Genomic DNA, 24,803 nt, shown 5'->3' on the forward strand with positions numbered 1-24,803 from the left:
CTGTAGTAGGAGACCTGAGTTCTAATAGTATAACATTGCTCTGGCTTTTGCTGATTCCAATTTTATGCTGGCCTTTAACCATCTGATTGTCTCTGTTTACTGGCCTGGTAGTTCTGTGTGGTAGCAGTCTTCTGGTCATGCAGAACTTGTAGTACCTAATGTCAGCTGTCCTCTGGTTGTTTTAGATGTCAGCAGTTCCTCAGGGAAGCAGGTTCAGCTGTTGGCCAGGTTGGTGGAGTGAAGATCCTAATTGCAGTAGAGTTGTGGGTCACAAAATGAGTTTGATTTTCTGAAATGGTCTTTTTAACTCACTGGTATAATGCAATTATACTGAATTATTTTATAAACAAAACAATATTGTTTTCATATATATAATATTCAGGGTCTACAATGCTTAATAACTTAAGAATATGTGATATTCCTGCAGTGGATTGAATTTCAGTTTCTATCATCCATATCAAGTCTCACAATAGTTTTTAATTCCAGTTCAAAGGAATGAAAAACCTGCTTCCAATCTATTTAGGGAGCAGACATATATGTGGTGTACATGCACATTTGCAAGGCAAACATTTGTACATGTAAAATAAAAATCAATAAATCTTAAGTTGTAGAAATATATGGGTATATTCCAATGCCTTTGATTGGGTTCATGTTTGATACCTTTATACTTTCAGAAATAATTATACTGAACCACCTACTGTCATATCTATCTGAATACTTCTATTATAATATACAAGGCATTATTTTGTACTGTAATTTTTCAAAAGTCAGGGTTTATCTCTGCATTATTTTGTTCTCTAATTTTCAGTTCTTTTGGGCATCTTTAGTTTTTAATCTGAGTTCTTTTATTACATCCAGCCAGGCACCAATATTTTCCTCCTCTTCTCAAGCTGTATGTTTTATTTTCTCAAAATTTTAGATAGCATTTTTATCTCATCCATCAATACAGCTTCACATTCTGTTGCTTTCACATCTCTAGCCTTTATTAATCTGAAACTCAGATTTTATGTACCTTTGACTGATTTTATATTTCAACTGTATAAGTTTATGTTCACATCGTCACTATAATCTTCTGTGCTACTATCTAGTTCTTTAAGTTAATTGTCATTTATCTTGATTATTAATTTTTTATTTTCAATTTGACACAAACTAGTGTAATCTGGAAAGAAGAAAGCTCAACTGAGGACTTGGCCTCATCAAACTGCTGTGGGTACACTTTGGTGGACAGTTTTACAATTGCAAATTATATAGAAGGATGGAACACACTGGTGAACCATATAACCCTAGTAATTTGGCCATGACACTTTAAGCAAATTATTTTTGACCAACAATCCAGCAAATAAGTAGGGTGACTTCATGACATTTCAAGGTTTTGTCTGAGCCAACTGTGATTTTTCTTATTGATGAATTGTGACCTGGAAGTATAAGATGAAATAGTGTATTTCATCATACTTATAAAAAGCACACTAGAACTTTTAATATATAAATTTTCTCTGTAGTTTGATAGTAACTACAGTTACAATTGCAGTAAGTTGTTTACTGAGTAGTTTACATTTTAAAAATTCTACTTGGCTCTTTGCATGGATTTTATTTTATATCAATGTTAACATATCTTTGTCTTTCCTGAAATGTAATGGATTATATCATTATTGTTTGGTCGTTTAAATGCTGGAAGAGATTTGATGTAAAAATTTGGTTTCCCACTTTTTTTAAATGAGTATAATTTTTCTAGTTAATTCCTTCAGTAACATCTGTTTGAATGATTTTTTTCTTTAGAATATTTTCATATTAGCTAATTGCAGTGTCTTTAATATAAAGTGCTTTAATAGATGACTCCGCCAACATTGTACCAGCTTGAAATGCATAAAAACTATATCAGAAGAGGCCTCTGTGTCTTCTCATAGAGAGTTATTACAAGTTCATAGTCTCATGTAGAAGGCTTTATATCATGTTTGAGAATATGATAAAGTGTTATTTGCTTTTCCAGTGACTTACCTGGCTGCACAACTTGATATTCTAATCTACTTGTGAAGCAACAGTTTATACTTGCTTCAAGAATATCTATATATCTCTAATGAAAATTCATATTCATTTTATTAATATATTTAAGTCATTTATAATAGAAAAACTTTTACAATGCATTGTCTTCAATGAGAAAAATAGTAACTTGCTTCCTTATTCCCAAAATATATTTCTCTTCCATGCATTATTTCTTACTGACAACAGAATTTGTCAAGCTGATTGTACACATTAACCTGGAACCCTCAGATTCATTGTATGATTATATTGTCAAGTAAGAAAAATCCTATCAGCTGAAGTGTAACAATTACTGAAATTATTATGTGGAAGGAGGAAAGGTTAAGTACCTGCCACTGGACAGCTCTGGGAGGTGACAGGTTTCTATCCTTAAGTGTATGGCACATCAACCCTAAATAATTTGAAGTTTACATCACAGAATTTTGGATCAGAAAATCTAGGTAAAAGTACACATTTTCAACAAAATTGGATTACCTAATAGTCACTAGTCAAGCAGTGATGGCTCGGAAATTAAATGCATTTACTAATCTTTCAGTGGATTTGTTTGAGTTTACAGAACCTATGTGGTAGATGACAACAATGTACAGCTCTAATTTCACAAGAACCAATATTTATTCCTTGCCTCCATGGGCAATGTTTTATGATGCACATGTGCAACTCTAGCCACAATATTCATTCTCATAATGTGAATTTTAATTTAAAAAATTTAGTGTTCACTACAATAGAAATTAACAATTTGGGAAAGGTGACCTTACTAAAACACTTTGAATAAAGGGACTAGGTATCTAAACTGTAGGTCAAAGCACTGTCAGCGCAACAGCAGTAGCTAGTGTTAGGCCATCCTGATAAGACAAGTTGCATCCAATTGATGCAACTATAAAAACTGCAGACTGTTTTCACAAAGTATAACAGTGGCCATTTTTTCAGGAAAATACTAGAAAAATTAACTCTAGTGGATAAGCTTACAATTTTAATATTTAGATAAGTATGGATCTTCTTTGACAGGCAGTACCTATGAATAGAGGAAAGAAAAAGAATAAAAATAATATAGGTCAAAGATGCACATACAATAAATGAAATAAAGTATAAGCATTAAAGTTCCTTCCTTACTAGGCCTATATCAAAATATTAGGACAGAGCCTAAACCTGTGTTTAAAATCTTGGGAAAAAACACATAAAAATAAACCAGTAATTTAAAATCCACTGTTTCAGCTTTCTTTAAATTTAAATTTCTTTAAAATTAAATATCCCTGGCTTAAGAATACATGTGCTTGCTGGGCAGTGGTGGTCCACGCCTTTAATCCCAGGAATTGGGAGGCAGAGGCAGGAGGATTTCTGAGTTCGAGGCCAGCCTGGTCTACAGAGTGAGTTCCAGGACAGCCAGGGCTACACTGAGAAACCCTGTCTCAAAAACCAGAAAAAAAAAAAGAATCCATGTGCTTTCCAGTTCTCAGCTTGTGTGTTGTGACCCCTTTGGTGGGTGGTACAATCCTTTCACAAGGGTAGTCTAAGACTGTCAGAAAATGCAGACACTTGCATTATAATTTATAAAAGTAACAAAATTAAAGCCATTACATAGCAATGAAAATAGTTTTGTGGTTGCAGTCAACACAATATGAGAAACTCTATTAAAAAGTAACAGCATAAGGAGGGTTAAGAAACACTGACTTAGAATGTAAAGGCTCTTGTTTTCAGTCCTGAAGTCCTACATTCGATCCCTCATACATTGTGGGAGGAGATAGTTGTCTCCCTTTGCAGGTGGTCTTCTGATCTCCAATTCCATAATGTTGTACACATAAACCACATTTCAATAAATAATTAAGTGTAACCCATTAAATAAATTGAATCATTACATAAAAAGAATATATGTGATTTTAAGGAAGGAACATGTAGTGTTTCCATGAGACTAAATACAGACCTTGAAACACCATTACCTATAATCCTTACCTTGAATTTTTTCTTTTTTTATATATATGTTTATTTTGTATATTCTTTGCTTACATTCCAAAAGCCTTCCCCTTTCCCATATGTCCCATAAGTCTTCTTCTCTCCATCCATTCTCCTATCTTTCCCCCTCCCTTTTCTCTGTCCTGGTAATCCCCTACAATGCTGGATCAAGCCTTTCCAGGATTAGGGCCCTCTTCTTCCTTCTTCATGGGAATCATTTGATATGCTAATTGTATTTTCAGTATTCATAGCTTCAGGGCTAATTTATATCCACTTATCAATGATCACATTCCATGAGTATTCTTTTGTGATTGCTTTACCTCACTTAGGATGATATTTTCCAGTTCCAACCATTAGCCTAAAAAATTCATGAATTCATTGTTTTTAATTGCTGAATAGTACTCCATTGTGTATATATACCACATTTTCTGTATCCATTCCTCCATTGAGGTGTATCTGGGTTCTTTCCAGCTTCTGGCTATTATAAATAAGGCTGCTATGAACATAATGGAGCATGTATCCTTATTGCATCCTGGGGAATCCTGTGGGTATATGCCCAGGAAAGATATAGCAGGGTCCTCCCGATTTGTCATGTCCAGTTTTCTTAGGAACCGCCAGACTGATTTCCATAGTGGATGTACCACCTTACAATCCCACCAGCAGTGAAGGAGTGTTCCTCTTTCTCCACATCCTTGCCAACACCTGCTGTATCCTGAGTTTTAACTTTATCCATTCTGACTGGTGTGAGGTGAAATCTCAGGGTTGTTTTGATTTGCATTTCCCTAATGACTAATGATGTTGAACATTTCTTAAGGTGCTTCTCGGCCATCCAAATTTCTTCAGGTGAAAATTCTCTGTTTAGATCTGTATCCCATTTTTTAATAGGGTTCTTTGGTTCCTTGGGGTATAACTTCTTGAGTTCTTTGTATATATTGGATATTAGCCCTCTATCAGATGTAGGGTTGGTGAAGATCTTTTCCCAATTTGTTGGTTGCCATTTTGTCCTTTTTACAGTGTACTTTGCCTTACAGAAACTTTGTAATTTTATAGGATAGCATTTGCCAATTCTTGGTCTTAGCACATAAGCTATTGGTGTTCTGTTCGGGAACTTTTCTCCTGTGCCCATGTCCTCAAGGATTTTCCCCAGTTTCTTTTCTATTAGTTTTTGTTTGTCTGGTTTTATGTGGAGATCCTTGATCCACTTGGAGTTGAGCTTACTACAAGGAGATAAGAATGGATCAATTCGCATTCTCTTCCATGCTGACTTCCAGTTGAAACAGTACCATTTGTTGAAAAGGCTATCTTTTTTCCACTGGATGTTTTCTGCTCCTTTGTCGAAGATCAAGTGACCATAGGTGTGTGGATTCATTCTGGGTCTTCGATTCTATTCCACTGGTCCTCTTGCCTGTCCCTGTGCCAATACCATGCAGCTTTTAACACTATTACTCTGTAGTATTGCTTGAGGTCTGGGATAATAATTCCCTGAGAAGTTTGTTTACTGTTGAGAATAGTTTAAGCTATCCTGGGTCTTTTGCTATTCCAGATAAATTTGAGAACTGCTTTTTCTGACTCCGTGAAGAACTGAGTTGAGATTTTGATGGGGATTGCATTGAATCTGTATATTGCTTTTGGCAAGATGGCCATTTTAACTATATTAATCCTGCCAATCCACAAGCATGGAAGATTTTTCCATTTTCTGAGGTCTTCTTCGATTTCCTTCTTCAGAGACCTGAAGTCCTTGTTGTATAGATCTTTCACTTGTTTGGTTAGAGTCACACCTAAACATAGTTAAAGCAATACACAGCAAACCGGTAGCCAATATCAAACTAAATGGAGAGAAACTTGAAGCAATCCCACTAAAATCAGGGACTAGACAAGGCTGCTCTTTCTCTCCATATCTTTTCAATATAGTACTTGAAGTTCTAGCTAGAGCAAGTAGACAACATAAGGAGGTCAAAGGGATACAAATTGGAAAGGAATAAGTAAAATTATCACTATTTGCAGGTGACATGATAGTATATTTAAGTGACCCAAAAAACTCCACCAGAGAACTCCTACAGCTGATAAACAACTTCAGCAAAGTGGCAGGTTATAAAATCAACTCAAGCAAATCAGTTACCTTCCTATACTCAAAGGATAAGCAGGCTGAGAAAGAAATTAGGGAAATGACACCCTCCACAATAGCCACAAACAATATAAAGTGTCTTGAAAATTTTTTAGGGAATTTTGTGTTTAATATATTAAAGAACATGTAGAAAATTGGAAAAAAAAATCTATCACAAGACTAATGACATCTGCTGTTTTATGCAAAAACCATTGTGGTTTAAACAGAAGAAAGATAAACTTAGTGATTACTGAAAGGAATATATTTGCCTTTTTGTGTTGTCCCTAAAATACAAGGTCAGTCTCAGCCTTGAAGAGAAGAAGGATGAAGTCTTTATGTTTTGTGTCCTGGATTTTAAGGAAAAACGGCATCTTATTCTCTGATGACTGTCTATCTTGACGGATGACTGTATGACTCTTGACTGATAGCTGACTGTTACTGGAAAATTAACATAGTCTTGCCTTTGTACTTTCTGATCCTGCTTTTTTAAATACTATACTGAATGAAAGAAGATTACTAACTTTGTAACTCCAAAAGAATTAGAATGTTAAAATTTGTAACCTAGATCATCAGGCACATTAAACATTTATTGTAGTTTTCAAATGTTTAAGTTTAATCATTTTTTAAAGAATATATCTATCTATCTATATCTATATATATATATACATATATATAATGCACATATATACATACACACACAAATATATATGTATAATCATATTTATATTTCTGTATTATATTTCATAGATATTCAACCCCACTTATATACTCCAGATAGGAAGTTTAAGGTATATGTATACTCAAAGCTTTCTGTGCTTCTGAATCGTTCATTGAGGCTATTTATCTTTATGCAAATGACTTTGGGGAATAAACTTCGAAATTTGAATTTACATTTCTTTGTTGAATTTTTTCGTATTTAGATATTGATTAAGCTATGAAATATCCATCAACTTTCGTTTTGAAGGAAAGATTGTATATTTATTGAGAAAGATACAAGTTTAGTTCATCGTAAAAGGTAGTGCAGCTAGAGAAACTGACAGATTTGAAACCTGTCTATCTTTAGAAAAGGTTTTAAAGAACATGATTTCTTCAAAAAAGAAAAGAGAAGTTGGGGGAAAAGCAGAGTCTTTTCTACACTTCTTTGATTCACCTTTAGAGTAAAGGATTCCTTGTTGAATCAAATATTTCAATGGGTTTCCTCTGTTCAAAGTGAAAATCAAGGTCCTATTCAGAGTGTTCAATAGATGCTGACTGCTCTACATCACAATACAAAAAGACTTCTTTATTGTGTGCCTGGAAATGGGTAACACTTTTTTTAAATGTGATTGCCTTCCATAGATTTTCCTTTCCATATGGATTTGTTCTTTGCTCCTGTGTAAATTGTTATTAGGTGCAATTGTGTTCTCTCTGGTAGGGTAGGAGCAGACACATAGCACAAGGAGATTCATTTTGAAGTCATATTATTTGGGCAGGGCAAAATTGACCAAACTGTCAATGTCAAAGGTTATTTTTGGACTTTTCTACTGAATTTTCTATATGTCAGCAATCTAGATTAAATAATGTAGACTTTGGAAAATGCATCATTGCTATCACCTTCTCTAGCAAGAACTTTTCTTCAAGAAATGACAGTTATATGTGTTATAAAATAGATAACTACAAATCAAAATTTTGTAAGTGTCATGGCAGATGCATTAGGCACTAAGGCAGTGTGTACAGACAAAAGCATTTGAGAAGGAAAATCTATAGAAGAGGTGACTCCAGACAGCATTAGGGATTCAGGAGAATTTTCTAGGGGCTAATGTTAAACTCATGATTTAATAAAGAAAAGCATGTAGAGTGATCATCTCATGAGCAAGGGTCCTAGAGAAAGAAGTAAATAGAATTTTCCCAGCCAAATGTGATTATACAGCTAACCAAATGAGAAAATAAAGGAAACAGTTAAACAGAATTAGAAAAGGCACTACTGAATAGTAGTACGAATCAAGGTGGTTGGTGCTAGTAAAAATCTCTCTGCAGCTATAAATTACTAGAAAGATTAAATTGTCTTATACCACGTGAATCCCATAATAACTTTTATCTTAGGTATGGTCATAATGATTGTGTTTCCTTTAAATAATCTAACACAAGAAAATTAAAAACTTAGAAATCATAACAATCCTGTTCACATATGCAATGAGTGTTAAATTACAAACAATCTGGGTCTTACCAGAAGTTCAAAATAGTCTGATATGAAGATTTCAAATAGCAAACAAAACAAAACACAAAGAACTTGAATTTAAGTAAGAGGTGTGCACATTACATAGGAGAGATATTGTATAAGAAAGTGAGAAGGTGGTGAGGGACAGGTTTTACCTGAGGTAACTGCATCCTCTCTTTGTGGTAAAGAAGGACATAGTGCTTGCCAACTGGAATAGTGCTAAGTTCTAGAAAAAAAAGAACAATTTTAATAGAATTTGATGTCCTCTTAGTGATATTTTTATCCCAATCAGTCAAGTCATCATTTTTAAGGAAAGAATGGTAGTTTAGAAAGTGTTTTGGGGGCCTTGTCTTTGGTTCATAGTGATACTGCTTGAACCTATCTCAGCAATATAGAGGAAATGATCACTTGTTGTCCAACTATTTTTGGAATGCATGCATTTCTTTCAATGTTACTATACTATTTAGCCTCCTGAGCAGCAAATAGGTTCAATGTTGTTTCAGTGAGAAAGTAGTAAGATAGAAACCACTTACATTTTGAGGAATGCCAACATCCCTTCATTTATAAAGTCCTGAATTCCTATGTGTGAATAACACTATCATAGCTTTCTACGGAATTGTAAAGATCTCAAGGTCTATGTTAACAAATTGACTCCAGAAAGCCCAATAGGCAACTGCTGATTACTATCACGTGGCTCATTATAAAATTAAAAGAGAAGTAAAATAGAGACCAGGAAAAGAGATTGTAATAATGTGTATGGAAAGCAAACCTGGGTTATAAAACAGAATGTATAGTCAAGAGAAAATATTCATGACACACAGAAATGAATATTGGGCTAGATGTCAAAATGTCTGCTAGGACAGGCTAAAAGACAAAGTAATCATCAGTCCTGATATCTTAAAATATCTGGAGGTTATTTTCTGCTCAGCCTATGTGCACATTATGGTTCAATAGGACTCTCTGAACACATATCCACTCAGGCACACAAGCTAATGGAGTAGTGGCAATCAGCAAAATTGTTGATTACTGGTTAAGAAGCGAATGTTCCAGCATAGATATTACTCAAGTCACTTCAGTTCATAACTCTTGGGTTTTCACAGGTGTCCAGCCCACATAGAAAACCAGAAGAGAAACCCTCCAAAGAAAAAGGTTGTTGCAAATAATGAAGGAAAATCTTAAATGCCTACTGCACAGCATCAGATACTCCAATTTACCCCCCCCACCAGCAGCAGCACAGTGAATAGACAGTGTAATCCTTACAAATTAGAGGAATACATCTATCACATCTTGCTCACAGTCCACAGTATACTTATAAAGGATCCAGCCACATATGTGGCAGAGGATGGCCTTGTTGGACAACAATGAGAGGAGAAGACCTTGGTCCTATGAAGGCTTGTTGACCTTGTGTAGGGGAATGCCAGGTTGGTGAGTTGGGAATAGATGGGTGGTTGGTGAAACACCTTAAAGAAGCAGCCGGGAGAACATAGGATAAGGGGCTTGCAGGGTGTAACTGGGAAGGGGGATAACATTTGAAATGTAAATAAAGAAAATATCCAATAAAAAGATTTTATACTGTGAAAAAAAATCTGTGTTTATTCTCTTCCATGGTGGTACTCAGAAGTCTCTTAAGTCTGAATATATCTTATAGTGACTTTGCATTAGAAGATATTTAAAAAGTGTCAGAAGACCTACAATAATTTCAAGAGTAAACTCCAGTTTTCCTGAGGATCTGCATGACTTGCTGTGTTCTATAGCATTTATTCTCTACCTGCACGGTGGTGGGGGTCTTATTTCCCATTCTATAATGTAAGGAGAAGAGGAATCACTGAGTGAGGAAAGTGCCAAATGAATGTGAATCTTGATATGAACTTACCCAGTCCAGGACTTATTGGGTTGGGGGAGGAAGGAAAATCTGTAACCCATATGGGCTAAACTCAAAAGAAACAACAAACCTTTTCTTGGTGAATCAAGTATGATATTTATGAATGAATGATCACAATGCACAAATACTAGCAAGTGCATCTTTCTTCTCATGTCCGTTTATATCCTGAGAATTCTTGACTACAGAACCTCCTGTGAAGGTTGGTTAACTGATCCTGCCTATTATGTCTACTAAACATGCTACAGTTCCAGGTTGCTGTGCTAAAAGTTCTACCTGATCTCAGTTCTATTGTGCTCTTGTCTGAATGTCTGTCCTTTCTTAATTTCTAGCCTCATACTGAACATGTAATCAGTATAAGTTATGCTTGACCCTGTCACAAAAAAAGGCTGGGGATAAATATGTAAAATAATATTGGTGTGTGTGTATGTGTCTGTGTATCTGCATGTCTGTGCATCCTTTTGTGAGTGTAACATGTCATGTGAATTCTGAGCTTCTTGGGAGCAGCACTGGCTCCAAACAGGGTAATAACCTTGTAGAATCATTAATATGGGTTCAGATTTTGTTTTTGGTTTTTGTTTTCTATGAAATATAATTTACTCTAGTATATATTTGTCATCTGTGACTAAGATATGAAATATTGTGTTTTTTGACCTCATTCCTAAATATAGTATTTTAAAACCAAAAAAGTTCTCTGATACCACAAGAAGTTTTTAAGTGTTTCTTCGATGTGTACTTCCTATTTGCAGGTTTCTAGACAGCCTTATGTTTCCAAAGGTATCATATCTCCTAACTCATTGGTTTTCCACATAATAATTTCTAAATTTCTCAATTAGCATTTTGTAACAGTTATGTTGACACATTCTAGAGTCACCTCTGACTTTTTCGATTATAATATCTCTGGGTTATGACTGTAAAACTGTCTTGAGTAGTGTAATTTCAGTGAGAAGTCACAAAATATAAGTAGTGACACTATAGTATAAGGTCTTGAAATAAATAGAAAAGATAAAAGTTAGCTGAACTCAAGCAACAATCTCTCTTTGCTTCTCTATAATGTGACTGGCTACCTAAGGATTCTGTCATGTGGAATTCCCTGCCACACCATACTGTATCCTAGAACATAGATAAGCCCTTGGATTCTTAGGATTGAGAGTGAAGAGAAGACCCTATCCAGCACTATTGTGGGTGCTATATTTTCAGTATTTTTCCACAGCAATATATTAAAATCATAGACATATACCATGTGAGCAGTAGACACATATATGATTGAATTTAACTGATACTGTATTGTGCCCCTGCTGCGATTCTATGACATGTCTTCTTATGTGTTATATTTTGCTTTGGATGTTTTTAGTTGCAATTTAAGAATCCTGGGTGAAGCATCACTCCTTTCAAGATTTCTTCTGACTGCAGGGAAAGTATACCTTGGTGAACCTGAATGCCAGAATTAAATTACCTCACTAAGAAAAAAGTTATTTCAATTCCCACTGCTGTTGTAAGTTCAAAGAAGTCTGATGTTTGAACCATCCTAACAAATGGGGTGGCCGGAAATATTTGATGGTTAGCAATGGTTATAACAATGGTGGAAAATAGGAAAAGGAAACTCAGAAATACAGAAAAAAGAAAGAAAGAAAGAAACTATAGCATGCAACTATAACTCCAATTCCTTACTATAGTGAAAGGATCAGAAATAGTCATCAGACTTAACAGGGGAGGGATAGGTTGAATGTTTGGAGGTGTATTACATAAGAAGGTTCTGGGAATGACAAAAATATAGCACCAAAAAATAGTTCTAGATAGGATCATCTCCTCACAAAGCTTGTCTAGCCCATTCTGTAGTTGTACTTATAAGAGGACTTATGGTACTAACTCACTTACATATAGGAATCAATGAGGAAAGACTTCAAGGAATTTATTATTATTATATTATTATTATTATCATCATCATCATCATCATCATTATGATCATCATAACTTTCTTTAAAAGAAGCATCAAAATATACATAAGTGGATTGGGATGAGAAGACAAGCTATTTGTTAGGGAAGGAATCAGAGTAGACCTATGTATATTGTTCATTGGCTAAGGAGAATCAGGGATGTAATCATTTTTTAAAGATGGTCATGGAAAGAAATCAAGTTCCCAAATTTTTCATGTTTGTCACCTTGACTTCCCTGTCCCTGATGCTTCAGAGCAGATCAAACTACATGTCTCAGTAACATATACTTTTTGAATGTCAAGATGAAAATGAAACTATCTTCTTTGTGTTAATTCATTAAACATTTACATCTTCTTGATTCCATGAACTGGAGACCATATCAATCAAGCAGAGGGCAAAATGCAAGGGATGTTCTATGACAATCAAATGTTACTTTTGTCACAAAGTTTCCCTGGTATCCTTTAAAAATATATTTATATATGTGCATAGTTTTCAGTGTCCCTGAGTGTGAGTTCATGTGATTTTAGAATCAAGAAGCAACTGATTCTACAAGAGCGATGTATACCAGACAGTATGAGACCTAGGTGTTTAGAATTCAACTCTCTGAAAGAGAACTATGCACTCTTGACTTCAGGTTAATTTGTCCAGACTCTCTTGACATTCTATATCTGAGAGTCAACCTGAACTTTACTCACATTTACACTAACATCATCACTTGTCTCTAATGCATCTTGAGCTTCTAATTTCAACATGAAAACTATTTTGAAATAAAATGTCAATCAACCCACATGGCTAGTCAAATGTCAAAACTGCATCCATGTTAATGTCTGTGAAGGCTAAGCCCTGATAATTATCTATACATTTTAATTTTCTTTAATTTTAAATCGTTTTATCATTAAAAAAATTAAATACTGAATATCAGTGTGTATGTAGCTTAGTGTAGAGGCCATTCAAAATAAGGAAAATTTAAGACACTCTCATTGACCTGAGGAACCTAAGGACATGTATCTGAGCATCATATGTCACTGGAAATCATGGATAGAATCCTCTGGCTCTTCAGCTTGTTTATATATTTTCAACTGGTACCCATTTCCATTTATTTATTTATTTATTTATTTATTTATTTATTTATTTATTTGAGCCAGGGTTTCTTTGTGTAGTCCTGGCTGTCCTGGAAATCACTCTATAGACCAGGCTGGCCTTGAACTCAGAAATCCGCTTGCCTCTGCCTCCCAAGTGCTGGGGTTAAAGGCATGTACCACCACCACCTAGCTCCCTTTTCCATTCCTATCTCATCATCTTATATAATAGGTACTTACTTCATTTCCCTATGTTTGGACCTGGAATATTTTCCCTGTGATACGTCTGCAGGTAAGTATCTCATGCTTTCTGAATTTCCCTTAAAATTATTCCATTCTGATAAATATTACACATGTAGGTTCAATTGTAGAATTTACAGCAGGGTTTTAAGTCCTCAATTCTATTTTTCCTATTGTAATTATAAAGTTATCCTACTATTATATTCATCTTTTATTAACTTGGCTTTGTCTGTTTCCTATTTATAAATAAAGTTTAGACAAACAAATATTTTCAAAATTTGTACTGTCTGTCATCCCATCTCCCACCTTAAATATAAGCTGAATTTCTGGGTATTTAAGAATTATCTCTGTAATGAAGATTGGTAATTGTGACAACCATTTTTTTCTTTTTTGTGACTTCAAAACCAGAGTCAGTCTGAGCACATGCTTAATCATTATTTATTTTACTACTCAGCTGGCATAAGTGAAAGGGGAACGGTCTTGTGGAGAATTCAAAGATCAACTCAACTGGAATGTGTGTGTAAGGGACCCATATCATGATATATATTTAGGAAAAGAAAATGTTACATTTTATTTACAAGGTTCTATTCATTATGAACTTTATATGAAGTGAAAACCTGAGACTAGAAATTCTACTTCATATTTTATTTAGAATACAGGTGTTTAGCAAGAAGCAACATAAAGAAGCAAACAGATATACCCTGATTGCCTACCTTCTGTGACCCAGGTTGTAATGGTTCCACATTAATTTGTAAAATACCATTTTAAATAATGTGCCGTGCTCTTTTTTTCTGTACCAGCTAGGGAATGTAAAATGACTTCATTAGATTAGTATTAGAAAATCCCAGTGCATATACTTTAATCCCACGCTTTCTGAGTGCGCTCACTGATTCCCTTTTCTTCTTTGCTTTTGCTCCCTCCCTTGCATTTCCTCCATCTCTCTCTACTTCCAGTGTTCTTCGCTGCCTCTCAGAACTGTTGATTTTGGACAGAGGGGAAAGAGCAAATTACTGGAGAAGAAACAAGGTTTATAACAAAAATATCTAAGTATGTAGATTTTTCATAGTAATGAAAGGTATTTCACCATCTGGGAAGATGGCAGAGTGGGTAAGAGTACTTGCTGAGTACTCCAAAGACTTGAGTTCAGATCCCCACCAGCTACATATAAAGCCACCTGTGACATGTCATGTAACAACCAAGAAGAGAAGAGTGAGAAAGAATGATTCCTAGAACTATTCATATAGATAGTCCCTTTCAGGTTCAGTTAGATACACTGATTCAAGGAAGTAAAGCAAAAGTGATGCAAGGGATCCTCAGTGTCCTCCTATGGCTTCTATGTGCTTGCAGTCACATACATGCACATACATGTGTGAACATAACACACACACACATACACACACAAACACACATTAAAACTTTTCTGTATCTCAAAATTTACCAAAAATGAATTCACATAATTAATGTAGAATATGTAAGACTACAAAGTGTTTAGCAAAATACTTCTGAAAATATTTGATTTTTTTTGGCTGAGAAGATTATTTTTTATTTGATATATTCTTTTATTTACATTTCAAATGATATCCCCTTTCCTGGATCTCCCCTCCCCTCCCCCATTACCTCCTCCTGCTTCCCTGTTCTGGTATTCCCTTACACTTATATATTGAGCCTTTCCAGGACTAGGGGCCTCTCCTTCCTTCTTCTTAGGCACCAGTTGATATGTGAATTGTTTTTTGAGTATATCGAGCTTCTGGGCTAATATCCACTTATCAATGAGTGCATACCATATTCTTTTGTGATTGGTTAGCATCATTCAGGATGACATTCTCCAGTTCCACCCACTTGCCTAAGAATTTCATGAATTCATTGTTTTTAATAGCTGAGTAGTATTCCATAATGTAAATATACCACATTTTCTGTATCCATTCCTCCACTGAGGGATATCAGGGTTCTTTACAGCTTTTGGCTATTATAAATAGGGCTGCTGGAACATAGTGGAGTATGTGTAATTATTACATGCTGGGGAATCTCTGGATTTATGCCCAGGAGTGGTATAGCTGGGTCCTCCCGTAGTAGTAGTATCATGCCCAGTTTTCTGAGGAACCACAAGACTGATTTCCAGAGTGGTTGTACCAGCTTGCAACCCCACTAGCAGTGGAGGAGTGTTTCTCTTTCTCCACATCTTTGCAAGCACCTGTTTTCTACTGAGTTTTTGATCTTAGCCATTTTGACTGGTGTGGGGTGAAATCTCAGGGTTGTTTGATTTGCATTTCCCTGATGACTAAGGTTGTTGAACGTTTCTTTAGGTGCATCTCAGCCATTCAATATTCCTTAGGTAAAAATTATTTGCCTCTCTACCTCATTTTTAATAGCCCTATTAAATATTTGATATTTAAGATTAGGCAAACGTGTTTTAAATAAAATAATAAAAATGCACTCTGCATAAATGAAAATCAAGTTATTGACAACTTAAAAATATAGTCACTAAATACTTCTTTGAAAGAATTAAGATACAAAGATTTTGACAGCAAAGTATACTCACGTCACATGCCTGATCAGTAGTTTGCATCTAGAAATATATCTTGTAAAATATATGCATCTGTGATAGAATAATAAAATAAAATAATCAGCAAATAAATCACATAAAACAATTACAAGATTTCACCAGAGCCTTCTATTCACAGGAAATTAATACACAGAGATGTTCAGTATCGTTCCTCATTGGAGACCCTGAAGCATGGCTACAATAAAACATCAGCATACTATCATTAAATTAGAAGGTACAGCTGACTGTATGCAATGCTTATAGTGAAATTCATTTCAGACAACCTAGAGCCTTGATGAGTTGGAGTCGGGGCAAGGACGTCCCATTCATCTTCACTAAAGACATTTCACCTTCAGATAACTTAGAATCAAAGATGATTCTTTGACTGACAATCAAGCAGTGTAAATATCACCACTATGACAAAATGGGTAGGGGGAACATGTCAGAGATATTGACTCGATATAGTAAGTGTTCAGGTGATAGCCTGTGTGGAAGGATCTCTCTAAAGACCCTCCTTTAAAGCTTGTAAACTTTCTTCTCTTTCAGAAATACTGAGTCAAAGCCAGTGTTTGACTACATATACTATAGCTTTCTTTGTATCTGTTTGAAAGATTAATTTTTTAAGAGTAAGTTTTGATATAAGGATACAGGACTTTTATCCTGGGGGAGAAGTCCTCATCTTCTGGAGAAACTCTAGGTAGACTTAGAAATCCTGAGACCTCTGTATTAATTACATCATATTTACATAGAACACTTGCAATGTAAGATGTTGCTCTTAGCTTCTTGGCTATAGTTAAATTATAGAAACAGTATGTCTCTGAGTATTGCAAGAAAATCTATTATTTATAACTGTGATATTTATTATTATTATTATTATTTATTATTATTATCATTTAAAATGTGAGAACCATTATGAAGATTTTTCAGTTTCTTACAAATATAAACATGTATTAGTTCAACCTTAAAAAATATAATCCCTATAGGTGTGATGGCACATGACTTTAATCCTAAAAATGGAGAGGAAGAGGCAGGCAGCTTTTTGGGAGTTCAAGCTCAACCTGGTCTACAAAGTGAGTTACAAGACAGATGAGGGTGTTATACAGAGAAACTCTGTGTATAAGAAAAAGAAAGAAAGAAAAAGAAAAGGAAAGAAAGAAAAAGAAAAGGAAAGAAAGAAAGAAAGAAAGAAAGAAAGAAAGAAAGAAAGAAAGAAAGAAAGAAAGAAAGAAAAAATAAGGAAGAGAGATTTCTGAATAATTTCTGAGGAATATGACCTTTCTGCATTAGAAGATTCCTATAAGTAGGTGTTAATTTTGTTTTTGATCATTATATAAAACATCAAGTAAGATAAACTTGAAAGGAAACATTTTATTTCTTCTTTCATCTTTCATAGTCCATCATCTACCAAAGCAGAAGAAGGAATTCAAAGCAGGAGCTTGAGGCAGAAACCAAAGAAGAACACTATTCACAGGCTTGATTCTTCTGAATGTCTGAGCTATATGTCTTGTACATCCCCAGCCCACCTACATAGGGATAGCACTACCTAGAGTAGGATGGGTCCTCCCAAAGGAATCCTAAGTCAGTACAATGTCCCAAGAACATGTTGTAGACTTATCTGATATAGACGATATCTCTGCTTTAGTTCCATCTTTCTAAAAGTGAAATATTCTTGAATAGGGATTGGAATAAGTAGTAAGTATATAACATAATCCTACTTGGCAGTTGAAAGATAGAAAATATGGATACTAAGAAGCATTAGCCATAATAAAATGTTGCTGACATTTCTCTGAAAACGCTATGTGAATATATAATTCAATGAAGAATTTTGAAATTTTCACAATTTTCTAGAGACAGAAGGCTATTTCCTTCTCTACACACCCTAGTTATTCAGAACAAACAGATTTATGTTAATTGGAAATCTTATGTAAATATAAGTCAATAATTTTCTCTTACTGAGTTATCAATTCTTTTTCAAATTAGTCTCTTTATTAGTTTGAGCTGTAAAAGTAGATCCCAAAATGTACCATAAAAGTGTCTATTTATACCACTGAAAACATTATCAACAACCATAACAGCAATGAGTCTTTTTTTGTTTGTTTTGGTTTTTTTTTTTTTTTTTTTTTTTTTTTTTTTTTTTTTTGAAACAGGGTTTCTCTGTGTAGCCATGACTGTCCTTGAACTTACTCTGTAGATCAGACTGGACTCAAACTTAGAAATCTGCCTGCCTCTGCCTCCCAAGTGCTGGGATTAAAGGTGTGTATGCCACCACTGCCCGGCTAATAATATGAGTCTTAAAATTCCTTTGTCACTTCCTCCCTGAATATAAAGTTTCTTAATTTTATAATTATAAATTCATGGGTGTAAGGAAAATGCCCATGTCTACTGTCTATAAGGCATGCATTTATGTTATGTACATATGCATACATATTTTTAACTAAAATACTTTCAAATTATTCTAATTTGAGGACAAATTTATTTCTCCATTGGATGGATTTCAATATAAATGTGAATAGTTATGAGAAGCACTGAAACTACCTTAATTTCGGGCATTCTGTCTGTACTTTGCTTTTTGTCTTGTTTCATTACACATTGCTAATCTCTCTCTCTCTCTCTCTCTCTCTCTCTCTCTCTCTCTCTCTCTCTCTCTCTCTGTGTGTGTGTGTGTGTGTGTGTGTGTGTGTCATTTTAGTGAGAGACTAAACTAACTGACAAGTCAGAGAAGAGCAGAGGTTGCAAAAAGAAAAAGGTTATTTAAAACTCTTATAAATGCCAATTATGTGCCTGGATTTTAATATTAGAATATTGAGTAATTACATATGAGGAATAGAAAAGAGAAATAAAATATGTCAAGTGACAACTATAAAGGCTGCATCTCCTTTTAGGCTTTATGGTGTCTTGTTTAGCTAGTTTGAATTTTTATGTACTATTCAAAATTGAAGTCTTATCAGATTGAATACACAACTCAAAGTCAGATTAGAAGATAGTTTGAAATTTCTAGTGTGTTTCTCTCAACAACACAGTAAGATTTTTATTTATTTTGTTTACTTGTATCATATTTTCCTGATTAACACACCCAAAATCGTATTCTAGTAGAATCACAAATAATCCCTCCTCCACAATGATGCAAGTCTTCTCATAAGAAAGAATTTTATTAAGAACAATTGTAACAATTATACAAAATACATGGCCTGTGTCATTTTTTTACTGTAGCCTTCTGTGCACATGTGGGTTTAATTACATTTACTCATAAAGAAATGGGAGGATAGATTAAATAATTTATAAGCTAAAATTTAAATTCAAACCTAATATTTACCTCACTCAAGGACCCATACATCATTCTTTGTTCCCAAATTACTGCTTACAACAAACATTTTTAAATTCACATTTGGAAAGCACACACATACTAACATGTACAGACGTACTCACACACACACAGAGACACACACACACACACACGCACGCACGCACACATCCCTTTTCTATTCATCAATGCTTTTTTGTTTGCTTGAACATATTTTTATTCATTCTTTGTAAATTTCACATTGTACACTCCAATCACAACTCATTTCATTCCCCCACCATTGAACTTGTGAGCTCTTATAATTAAAAAAATGTCCAATTTCTGTGATCTATATACTCACTGGAACCTGATCAAACAATCATTGTAATCCCCTGAAATAAAACTGAGTCCTTGTCTGCTCACATCCTTGTCCCGAGTCAACTCTGGAGAAATACATTTCAGCATTCTTATCAAACTTTTAAAGAGTTCTCTTCTATGATTTCCTGTTGATGTCCCTGCTGTCATGGGGCTTTTCTGTCACTGGGGCCCATGTTGATATGAATATCCTATGCCTCCATCTCAGATCATATTGATATGTGTAGTTCAGGCTGCCCCTGAGGACATCATGGAAGTCTGTGGTCCTACTTTTGTCTTACACGTTTTCCTTGTCTGCAGTCGCCAGAAACCACACGGAGGTCTATGACCTAAGAACTCACTTACCATGAAGACAAGGAAGTTGAAGATTTTAGACATTCAGTTGAGAAAGAAGGACATGAATATAAGGCCTCTAAAAGCTTACTTATATCTATGATTTCAGTGAGGCTGATTTGATGTTTTGCAAAAATTCAATAGATTATTGTTTAGATAAAGAAATTTCTCCTACTCATCGTTCAGTATCAAAAAAACTCAGTTCTACAAAACAATGAATTTTGATCCCACAGTTAAGAAGCAAATTATGGAGAGACACAATTAGAATCCAGACTTCTTACTTCAATAAATTTTATGAATGATTAAAAAAGTATCATGAATGCACCCATACAGAATAAACAAAACAATTTATTCAACAGGAAAAGAGATCATATGTATCAATTAAACCTCAAAAATGGATTGCAGAATTCTAACTCGTATTTACAAAGAGTCACAGATTATTAGTTCAAGAAAGATGTAAAATATTATTTCTGAGGCTTAGTGAAGAGCCTGTCTCAAATTACTTGTGACTAGACACAATGCAGTGAATGTCTCAATGTAGTGAATGCCCCACCCTCCCACCCCCCCCACCTGCACCATGGGGCATCTGGAAATGAATTCCCTATCTAATCAGTATTCACAAGGGGTTAGATTCTCTACACAATTACAACCAGACTAGCAAATATTTAAGGTGCTTTTTGGAGAAACAAAGTTATTATTAATATATCACTGTATTTTTATTCTATGTGGTGAATTGTATGATTTTTTTCTAAATGCCCTAAATCTTACTTCTTGACTAGAATATCTCAACACACCCAAATCCGCATTACCCATCATTCACCTTGAATGGGTAAGCAGCAATTATCTTGGAGTTATGTGTTTGTGGATATTCTACTCTTAGCTCAGATATGGGTTTTGGCAGGATGGTTAGGAAGTGTAGTCTTTGTAAACTGATTTTACTCTTTTAATGTCATTGCTGTTTTTGCTTTGTAAAGTTTTTCTTCAATCTGTAAAGATTTTGTTTTCATTCTTGCTTTGGTGGTATATTTAGAAAATTTAGAAAAACCATTAAAATATGAAATACTCTGAGTTGTCTTGTCTTTTTTTTTTTTTTTTTTTTTTTAGTAAATAGGTTGGGTTAGTAAATGACATTAAAGACAACCATTTTGGGTGATTTTTGAGCCAAAGTTTAAGTTAAAAGATGCCATCTTCTTTGAAAGACATGATTTTTGTAACTGTATTTAAAATAAGTATTTACCTGAGCAATCAGCAAGTATAATTCACTGCATTCATTTCTCAGATGTGGAGCATCGCCGTGGCGCACTATCAATAGTACCAATAGGAGCTAGTCTTTTAGAATCCAAGGTGTGATGCAAATCAGACATACGGTTGAGCTTGAATCATGGAAACAAATTAGCATAATTGCCTAGTGTGTTCTTTTAAAGAACATGAAACAGAGCAATCAGAGGGGATATGCAATACAGGAAAACCACATTGTCCCTCAGGTAAAATGGTGTTAACATGTTAAATTTTTTGTCTAATTTTTCTGATGAGGTATTGGGCTTTTGAACATGTATTTACCTGTATATTTTATTATAAATATGTAGCTAAATTCTTAAACAAACATTGATATAGTCATTTATACTGTTATATATTTTACTAAATCTTCATATAAATTTCTTAATCTTTGACATATGATAGATTAACATTCCATATGATCTTACTTCCTCCACATATGTTGTAAGCTTATGTACAAGCACGCTATTTGGAATTTAATTATTATCTTTTCATATTTGAAGTGAAATACTCTTTAACAACAAAAGCTAAATTGTTGATGAAATATGAATTGAATATTACTATTTGCATTTATATTCACTGTATTTAACCTTTCTTTCCTTTCTCTTATTCTCTCTTGTTCTTTGCCTCCAATTTCCTTTTTTTTTTTTTTTTTTTTTTTGTGAGACAGGGTTTCTCTGTATAGCCCTGGCTGTCCTGGCACTCCCTCTGTAGACCAGGCTGGCCTCGAACTTAGAAATCCACCTGCCTCTGCCTCCAAGAGTGCTGGGATTACAGGCGTGCGCCACCACTGCCCGGCTTCCAGTTTTCTTTTATTCATCTAACTCTCCTCCAAAATTTACAACTATAATTCTTGGAATCTCTCTATAGTATTAAATTTTAATAAATCCTTGTGAAAGGTTGTTTCCCACCTCAGTGATGGATATTGCTGAAAAATACACACACACACACACACACACACACACACACACACAGCCTTTTTATTTCAATATACCTTAATCAGCACAAAACTGGGCAAATGCTTAATCTCCATGTTGTTAGAATATAGCTCCCACCAATCATTATGAGTTACTACTTACTAATTTTGTATTCCACCATGTCTGCTCCTCTTGGCCACTTTACATGGCAGCTCTGCCTCTCTGTCATGCACATACTTCAGGCATGGCATCTCTTCTCCTTCTCTCTCCTCTTCAGTCCCAAGTCTGGGAACCCTAAATCCAGCCCCCCTCCCCCTGCCGTCTCTCTCTCTCTTCTCCCCAGCTATTGAATGCTGGCCTCTTTATTTACCAATTAGAATTAACTGGAGGCAGATTCACTGGAGCTAAGTGCAGTCACCATTTGCAGACTAATTTGGGGGACCCCATTAGCATTAGAATGCAATCAGCTACATCTATCAATTCCTGTTGCCCTGGCAAACATTCTGAAATAGTTGAATTAAAATGTACATAAAAGAAAATAGTTATAATTTACATGACCATGCTGTTTTTGACACCCATTTATGTAAAATTTTTATTATATATTTTTCTTTTTAATTGATATCCTACAACTCCATAGAAGGTGGCATTGTGACAACTAAGTATATGAAAGTTGTGTGGACACCCTCAGCACATGATATGGTGGAGAAGTGAATACACACTGAGAACAGCTCTAATACAATAGTCTCCTGCAAAGCAACATTGTAGATACAAGACTAAAAGGAACATATGATACATTCTTGAAGTTGTGGTATAGTTTGTTATTGAGATGCCTCTATGGGGATTAGCTGTGGCATAGCTGGGAATAAGACAGGAGTAACAAAATTGGATCAAAATTCCCTGGGAATTTTGAGAGAAATTTCAAAACAGCAAATGGCTAGTACGAGTCAGGTTGAAGGGCATTATTAAGGAGCTGCCACATTGCTTGCTTTTGTTGGTAAATGTGAAAATGCTTCATCTTCCAATTGGAAACCCACTATATTTCACAAATTAAATTATTATGCATAGGATTTATGGTTCTCCAGTTTTGTTTATACAATAACAAATAATAATTGAAAAATAAATTTGTAAGTCTAATATTGGTTCTGTATTTCATCTTAAATGTTTATTTAAATTAGACAATATTACTTAAGCAAAAATACTAGATGTATAGCTATACATTACAGAGAAAATCATTTTAACCATTTACATAAATCATAAAATGAGGTATATTTATAAAAGAACTTGAATAATATTTTTTGATTTGTATAAAACTTTGAAATAGCTTTGTGTTTAAGCTTTGTTTCTTTCCTCTGTCTAAAAGTAAGCAGTCAGCTCAGACGATCAATGAAAATGTCCCAGTTTTACAAGATGTTGTAAAATTATCATCAGTAGCCTGTATCCTTTGAAAATCATTTTTAACAACATTAAATTGAGCAGCCATTATCCATGATTATAGAAAAAGGAGCAAGGCTTAGGCAAGTTTTAGAAAAATACAATAAGTAACAGGTTGAATGGATTGTGGAAATGTGTAATCTCTTTGCATTTATGAAAAACTTATTATGTTTAGTAGAAAATCCAAAATAAGTTTCCATCATGTATGACCCCTATTTCAAACTTTATCAAATTCATAACATAAACCTCCAAAGAATAAATGTTTTATTCCTTAACTATATAACTGTATCTGAACTCACATTGGCATGCATTTAGGTTTTCCTTGTAATGTTTTGCTTCACTTTCCTTTAAACCAGAGATCTACATAGAACTGTCTAAATAATTTTAAATCAATTTTTAAGCAATATACTAATTTTAGTAGTATAATTAATATCAATCAGAAATGAGTTTTTTGCATAAAAATCAAAATTCAGAAAGAGCTTTCAGCAGGTCACAAACATCTGAGAAAATAGTCACCTGGTTAAAATGAAGACCATGTTGTATAAAAGTGAAGCAAAAAGACTCAAAGTTTGTGTTTGTGTGTTTGTGTGTCTGTGTTTGTGTCTCTGTGTGTTTGTGTGTCTGTATGCATGTATGTGTCTGTGAGTCTGGGTGCATGTGTTTGTGAGTGTGTGAGTGTGCATGCGCGCGTGCATGTGTAATGTTAATGGAGACTGACAACAGGGCATTCCAAATGCCCTCTCAACTTCTCTACCACCTTATCATTGTATCATTTCCCAGCCTTTATAATTCATTATTGAAATAGGATTAGGTATGGATTTCAATGCTTGAACCATTGCTTACTATGCTCTTTTGCTGTTTTAAATGAGATTGAATATATTCAACATCAAAATTTGAAAAGATTTTTACTCAACAGCAGGAGCAAGTGTGTCTTTGCCTCTTTTGTTTCTCTTGTAATTGTTTGTGTCCTATTGACTTGCCTTGACCAGACTGAATAAGATGGTAAGAGGGTTTTTGTCTTTATTTTTTTTTTCTTTTTTTTTTATTTTCAAGACAGGGTTTCTCTGTGTAGCCCTGGCTGTCCTGGAATTCACTCTGTAGACCAAGCTGGCCTTGAACTCAGAAATCTACCTGTCTCTGTCTCCCAGGTGTTGGGATTCTGGGATTAAAGGCATGCACCACCACTGCCCTGCTCTTTTGCCTTTTCTTATTGTATCTGGCTTTGTTGTT

This window comes from Apodemus sylvaticus, chromosome 4 (assembly GCF_947179515.1).
Source record: "Apodemus sylvaticus chromosome 4, mApoSyl1.1, whole genome shotgun sequence".
Lineage (NCBI taxonomy): Eukaryota > Metazoa > Chordata > Mammalia > Rodentia > Muridae > Apodemus > Apodemus sylvaticus.